Source organism: Ricinus communis, chromosome 3, assembly GCF_019578655.1.
Source record: "Ricinus communis isolate WT05 ecotype wild-type chromosome 3, ASM1957865v1, whole genome shotgun sequence".
In the NCBI taxonomy this organism is placed as follows: domain Eukaryota; kingdom Viridiplantae; phylum Streptophyta; class Magnoliopsida; order Malpighiales; family Euphorbiaceae; genus Ricinus; species Ricinus communis.
This window is the reverse complement of record NC_063258.1, coordinates 6,287,893-6,295,523: the sequence shown is the minus strand read 5'-3', so window position 1 is coordinate 6,295,523 and position 7,631 is coordinate 6,287,893. Positions and strand designations below refer to the sequence as shown.

At 35.7% G+C, this 7,631-nt stretch overlaps 1 pseudogene; it reads right to left on the bottom strand.

The window, feature by feature from the left end:
• LOC107262078 lies at nt 1-5,682 on the bottom strand (annotated as a pseudogene).
• Nucleotides 5,683-7,631: the final 1,949 nt, after the last annotated feature.

The following is a 7,631-nucleotide window of genomic DNA, read 5'->3' as shown; positions in this document are numbered from 1 at the left end:
TCATGAAATCATGCTTTTCAAAACCACCTCTTCTTGGATATTAATGAAAGAAACAATTTCTTTCATAAGAAATAAAGCCTGCTCAGACTTTGGCTTGAACAAATGAAACATATGGCCTACCCCTTCGTTTATTACAATCTTTGCCTTTCCCTTCCATTCACTCTTCTTTCAACTCCTGATAGAAAGACTCACCAACATTGCCTAATTTACCTTTGGCAATTACAAACACTATTATCCTCTTACACCCAATTTTAGCAAGATCCTCCTTGTTTTTATCCTAGCATCCTCCAATCCATCATTTTTAGGGCACATGTATAACAATATTCTATCTAGCTTATCCAAACCCATAAATATAGGGTGTACTAAAATAATCCTTTCTAACTTGAATCCTGCTAGCCCAGATAAGCCAATCCTCACTGCTAAATTGTATGATATATTTGCTCCAGAACTATCACCATGTCAAAATTTAGTGCAACTTATTGCTGGTTTGAACTTGTCAAGTTATTCATTTTTAATAGGAGTCTGTTAACTTATTTTGGTCCTTTATTTGTGCAAATAAATTAGTTGTACGTTAGCTACTCTTGGGCAAATTAGTTGAGTCTTTATAGGAATTATTTTAGTTTAAATAGATGTTTTACTGTTAGTAAATTGCAGTAGCAGTGTAACACTTCATATTTCAGATGTAGTAGCAGTGCAACACTTCATATTTTAGTTTCTTTGTACTATCTTTTTTTTAATAATAATAATTTTCAGATTTATCTTCATTTTGAGAGTTAGAATTTGTGTCATTTGGTATCAGAGCCTGCTGATAATCAAGTATTTGATATTATTACTCAACCAAGATGAATGGTGGAAGTGCGTCTTCGAATATAGCTATAGAAAAGCTTGTTGGTAATAATTATAATTACTGGAAATTATGTATGGAAGCTTTTCTACAGGGGCAGGATTTGTAGGATCTTATTGAAGGTGATGAAACAATAATCCCAGCAAATACTCCACAGAATGCTGACTGACGCCAAAAATGGAAGATCAAGTATGGCAAAGCTCTATTTGCTTTACGAACTGCGATCAACAAGGAATACATTGATCATGTTTGTGATTTGAAGTCACCAAAGCAAGTGTGGGAGACACTTCAAAAATTGTTTACTAAGAAAAATACAGCTCGATTGCAATTTCTTGAGAATGAACTAGCTGTGGTAACTCAAGGTAATTTTTCTATTGAAGAATATTTCTTGAAAGTAAAGAATTTGTGTTCTGAAATTTCAAAATCAAATGCGGAGGAGCCAGTGAGTGATGCACGATTGCCACAGTATCTTATTCATGGACTACGAAAAGATATGATGCCTTTTGTTTCTTCAATACAAGAGTGGGCAAATCAGCCTTCAATTATTGAATTAGAAAATTTATTTTCTAATCAGGAAGCATTGATTAAGCAAATGACCAACAACAACAAGCTTTCTCCAAAATCAGAAGATGTGTTGTATGTCAAAGATCAAAGGAGAAAGAATTCCTATTCAAAGCCTTCATCAAGTGATAGAAATCAGTCTAAAACTGAGGAATCATCAAAGAAATCATCTAAAGCTTGTTAAGGTGTGGAAAACTTGGAGATCTCAAATGAGATTGTCGGGTGAAAGTGGTGTGCGATCGATGGGGGAAGCCAGGCCATATTAAGTCAAATTGCCGAGTCAAAATGCAAGAAACAGAAGCAAATGTTGTACATGAAAGCAGCGAGTTTCCAGATCCATCTTAGGAACAATGTTTATCCATTGAGGTTCTTGACCAGCCAACAAATGTGACTTCAGCTGTGCATCAAGATGATGTGTCTCCAGATGCTCATGCTTTTGTTGATTACAACGAGGAATGGATTGTCGATTCTGGTTGTTCTCATCATGCAACTGGGAATGAAACTCTTCTATCTGATGTTCGTCCACATCATAAGAAGAAGGTCATTGTGACAGCTGATAATTCACTACATCTTGTGATGAAAGAAGGAGATTTGATGATGGGAGTGTTCTTCTCAAGGACGTTTATTATGTTCCTGGTTTAAAGAAAAATCTTTCTTCTGTATCGCAAATAACAGATTTAGGAAGATATGTTCTTTTTGGTCCTAAAGACGTTCAAATTCTTTCTAATATAAAACATATTGCTGCTGATGTTCTGTTTTGTGGAAAAAGGAAGGAATCTTTGTATGTTTTATCTGCAAGTGATGAATATGTCAAAAAGGCTAGTGATAATGCAAGCTCAATGCTTTGGCATGCTCGCTTGGGTCATGTGGGCTTTCAGTTGCTGCAGAAAATATCCACAAACCAACTTCTAGATGGTGTTCCTGTTTATAAAGATATTCAGCATGACAAGATTTGTCCGGGTTGCCAATATGGAAAATCTCATCATCTTCCTTTCTCAAGTTCAAAAGTAGAGCTTTCGCAGCATTGGAATTAGTTCATTCCGATCTTTTGGGACCAACGAGGACAGCAAGCTATACTGGCCTTCATTATGTGATGGTAATTGTGGATGATTTCTCTCGTTTCAGCTGGGTATACTTTTTAGAATACAAAAGTGAAGCATTTTCTAAGTTTATCCAGTTTAAGCATGATGTAGAAAACGAATTTGGGTTGCAAATCAAGTACTTGCGGACGGATAATGGAGGGGAATTTTTATCAATGGATTTTATGGATTACTGTAGAGAGCATGGAATTCAGCGTCAAATGACTTGTCCAGAAACCCCGCTGCAAAATGGGGTGGCTGAGCGCAAGTTAGCTCATCTTACATCAGTTTGTTTGTCTTGGTTACATGCGAGGAGTCTTCTAAGAGAGTTATGGGCAGCAGCTTTTCAAACTGCTTTCCATGTCGTAATCGGCTGCCTTTATGGCCAGGGACATAATCATCACTATTTAAGCAGCTCTATCATCGTAAACCCAATGTGAGTTATTTTCATATTTTTGGGTCTATTTGTTATGTTCATGTATTGAAACATAATCGAACTAAGCTTGACCCAAAGGCTAAGAAATGCATTTTTGTTGGCTATGATACTCATAGGAAGGGTTGGAGATGTATGGGTTTGGAAACAAAGAAGGTTATTATTTCTCGTGATGTGGTGTTCGATGAAGTTTCATGTTACAAAGATTATGCAAATGGCAGTAGAAGTACAACTACTCTTGCACTCTTTCTTGATGACTCTACATTAGGAATAAGTAATTCTTCAATTGAGAGAGGCATTCAAGCTGAGGAAAATACAGAGGCAATCACAAATATTGAAGCTGCCATAAGAAAAAATCCTCCGAGACAGAAAAAGCTATCAGGTCACTTGTAGTTGAAATGAATCAATTTTTTATTTTGTCTTGTTTTTCTTTTATGGGAGATACTTATGAAAATGAGCCAAAGTTGTACAGTGAAGCTAAAGGCATTTCAAAATGGGAAAATGATGGATGAAATTTCAACACTTAAAAAGAATGACACCCGGGAGCTTGTACTAAAGTTGTATGATGCCGATTTAATTACTTGTAAGTGGGTTTACAAGTTGAAGAAAAAGGCTGATGGTATGATTGAAGATATAAAGCTCGTCTTGTTGCTCGTGGTTTTTCTCAACAATATGACTGAGACTATGATGAGACTTTTAGTCCGGTTGCAAGGATGGTAACAGTTCGGGGAATTTTTTTTTAGCTGTTAGTAAAGGCTGGAAATTATGACAACTCGATGTAAAAAATGCTTTCCTTTACGGAGAGTTGGATCGTGACATTTTTATGGAGCAGCCACAAGGATTTGTCTCTAAGGAATATCCTGATTACGTGTGCAGACTTAAGAATGCGCTATGGTCTCAAGCAAGCTCCTCGTGCTTGGTTTGGTAAAATTGCTTAATATCTTGATTTTTGTGGTTTTAAATCTTTAAGTGTTGATCCGAGCCTATTTATTAAGAGAACACTCACTGAACGCACCTTGCTCTTGCTTTATGTTGATGATATGATTATTACTCGTGATGATATTGCTGAAATTAATTGTCTTTAAGATGCTTTGTCGATTCGTCTTGAAATGAAAAGTTTAGGAGAAGCTAGTTGTTTCCTTGGTTTGGAAATTGAAAAATGTGATGGTTATTTTGTCTCTCAAAAAGGATATGCATCTAGTTTATTGCAGAGGTTTTGTATGGGAAATTCAAGAGTAAAAACTACTCCTATGGAACCTAATCTCAAGTTAGCTAAAAATGCAGGAAAGTCATTGGAAGATGCAACATTTTTTCATTAAATTATTGGTAGTTTATTTTATTTAACTATCACAAGACCTGATATTGCATTTTTGGAATTTCTCAATTTATGGATCAGCCATGTGAGATTCATTTGACTGCAACAAAAAGGATTCTTTTGTTACATCAAGGGCACTCTAAGTTATAGATTAATGTATGAGCAATCTAAGTCATTTTCCTTGAGTGGCTTTATAGATGCAGATTGGGCCGGTGACGTGAATGACAGACGCTCCACATCAGGTTTCTGTTTTATAATAGGTTCTGCTGCGATTTCCTGGTGTAGTAAAAAACAATCTACAGTTGCTCTTTCTAATTGTGAGGCAGAATATATAGCAGCTACAATGGCTACTCAAGAATGTTTGTGGCTAAGGAGACTTATTCAAGAAATGGTGACTACTCACAGCCATCCAATTCAAATTTATTGTGATAATGAAAGTGCAATAAAACTTGCAAGTAATCCAGTGTTTCATGCTCGTTCCAAGCACATTGATACCTATTACCACTTTGTTCGTGAGAAAGTGTTGTCTCAAGAGATTGAGTTGCAGAAAATACAAACCGATAAGCAAGTTGCAGACATATTTACTAAAGCACTTGCCAAAGCTAAGTTTGAAGCTTTTCGCAAGGCTCTTGGAGTTATTGAGAAATAAGTTTGCAATAAGGGAGGCTGTCAGAATTTAGTGCAAGTTATTGCTGGTTTGAACTTCTTAAGTTATTCATTTTTAATAGGAGTATGTTAGCTTATTTTGGTCCTTTATTTGTGCAAATAAATCAGTTGTACGTTAGCTACTCTTGGGAAAATTAGTTAAGTCTTTATAGGAATTATTTTAGTTCAAATAGATGTCTTACTATTAGTAAATTGCAGTAGCAGTGCAGCACTTCATATTTCAGTTTCTTTGTATTATCTTTTTTTTAGTAATAATAATTTTTAGATTTACCTTTATTTTAAGAGTTAGAATTTGTGTCATCACCTCCCATGAAAACTCTCCCTAAATCTCCATGATTATTCAACCATGGTTCTTGACCATATCCATTTGCATGGGCAGCTACCCATTGCATGGCTGCCCAAGAATCGTCATAGCATGTAGGTATTGGATGCTCTGGAGCTAGCCTGCACTCAACTGAGACAGCAATGACATTAGCTTCTTTGACAAGAGAGGATACGATTTATGGTAAAGTGGGTCGAAAGCTGATCTTAGTGCACCATGAAAGTAAATAAGAACAAGGAGTTGGATATTTGGGTTGTGAATTTTAGGTATGAAAATACGAGTAGAAATTGCAGGTTGGAGTGATATAACCACATCTTTGGACCTAACACCTGTGTAGGATTCATCAAAAGGTGGGTTTTTCTGAATAGGTACATATCTTTCTATGTAGCCATCTTCATGTATTTTGGAGAAGGGAAAGAAATCATGGGTGATCTTACTGGTATTGCTTGATCGCGATTGCATGTTTCCAGCAAGTTTGTAGAAGATAGAAATAAGTTTTGGTGAGTTTTGTTTATAGATTCAATAGCTTAATGTGATATGATATATATAGCTAAAGACTTTTTCATTCATTGAGCTTATGGGCAGTTGGCTATACAGCCAATGCAATGCCGCTTGCCTAATAGGCCTTTCTACCAGTGCAAGTATCTTGAATAATACTGATAGTTGGAAGATAAATAAATTATATATATATATATATATATATACCAAGATAGAGAAACAAATTAGATCAACAAGTTTCTGATGTGCAGTATCCTCAAACGAGGCAAGCACAGAGCATACACTTGTTAAATCTTAAAAATGGTAAATAAGAAGATAAAATTTATTGATAGATACAAACTTTGAACACAAACTTTGAACAAATATACAAACTTTGGAAAAATCTTTAAAATGAAAGCTTTAAACTAAAGAAATATAACTTATAAGAGGAGAAATTGAATATAAGAGGAAAGTGTTTCTTCTCACTATCACTCTCACACTATACTCTCTCTTTTCTCACTATATTTCTTCTTTGTGTGACTTGAAGAATACAAGAGGTTCTTCGTATTTTTCAGTCTGATCTCTTCTAAGGGAAACTCCTCTATTTATAGAGGTCTTGAAGCTTTGGATGCTCTTCTTGAAGCTTTGGATGTTCTACTTAGTGTTATAAAGGGGGCTCCACTTCTTCTTGTAGTCTTGTGATAATGGAGTAAGATGCTTCATTCCTTTTATAGAAATTGTCGGCCATGCTTTGAAAAAGAATCTTTTGCTTTTCTTTTGTCTTCTTTCTTTTTTCTTTTTACTTTTCTTTTGTCTTCTTTCTTTTTTTCTTTTTAAAAGACTTTTTTTTATTTTGGGCTTTTGGCCCATTACATAAATATTTTAGGCTGCCATTTCTTGTTTTCAATCCAAGGGCTTTACAAAGGTGTCATTTAATGGGCTTGAAAATTCCAAAACAGTCATCTTCGTTTGAGTCACCATCTAGGTCTATTGCTGCCGAGTTGGTGCTGGAAGAGGAAGATGAGGCTTTTGATTTTCCTTTGGAAGAGGCGGTTTCCGACAATTGTTTGATCAACTATAAGAAATCGTCTTCTGTCTGAGCCACTGCTAGCTTTGGAATTATGAAGGACTTCTGTGCCAAGAAAGTGGTTTGTTCTTTCGGAGGTGGCAAGAAGCTATTTTTTGAAAGAAAATTTTGTACCAACTTTAGTGATAATTTTTCTTGGTGGTTAAATTTACCCCACCATTTGACTTTGAACCTTCGGGTAAGGATGATTTCTCCATCTGCTGCTTGATTGAAATGGAAATACCAAACACATACCCAGGGGAGAAAAAAGTTTGAACAAAATAGAAGTAACGAGGGAAAACGTCTTTCTATTTTGTTTGATTTGTAGTGGGCTTTGAAAAGGTTAAACAGAGGTAGAACTTCTGGAATTATGGTCTCAGGAACATTGCCATAAAAATTCCACCATTATTTAAACCAATAGGGGATCTTTGAAGTTTGGATTGAGCTTGTATCGAAGTAGAAAAGCCAAGAATGGCTTTGTCCTTCGTTTTGAAGAAAAAGGTATTAAACCAAGCTTGTTGGTAATCCCAATAGTTGAAGGAAGTGTTTAGACTTGATGGGTAGGTTCTTTGGAGGGAAGTTGGGAAAGATCTTGAAGAGTGTAAATCCATTCCCCAATCTGTAGGGTGGAGGATTCTTTGTATAGTGCATGTGGAATATGCAGGGTCTTTATGGTCTTTGTGTTTTTTGAAGTGTTTGAACTTTGCAGAACCAGTTACCTCAAGGATAGACTAGTAGTAGGATTGAGGCTTTGAAATATTCCAAGGTTTGAAATACCATCCTGGAGGGAAAATCTTTGAAATGAGTTTTGAGGGGCTTTCTGTACAGAATCCTTCCTCAATAGTCAAAATATTTTGATAATTTTGCT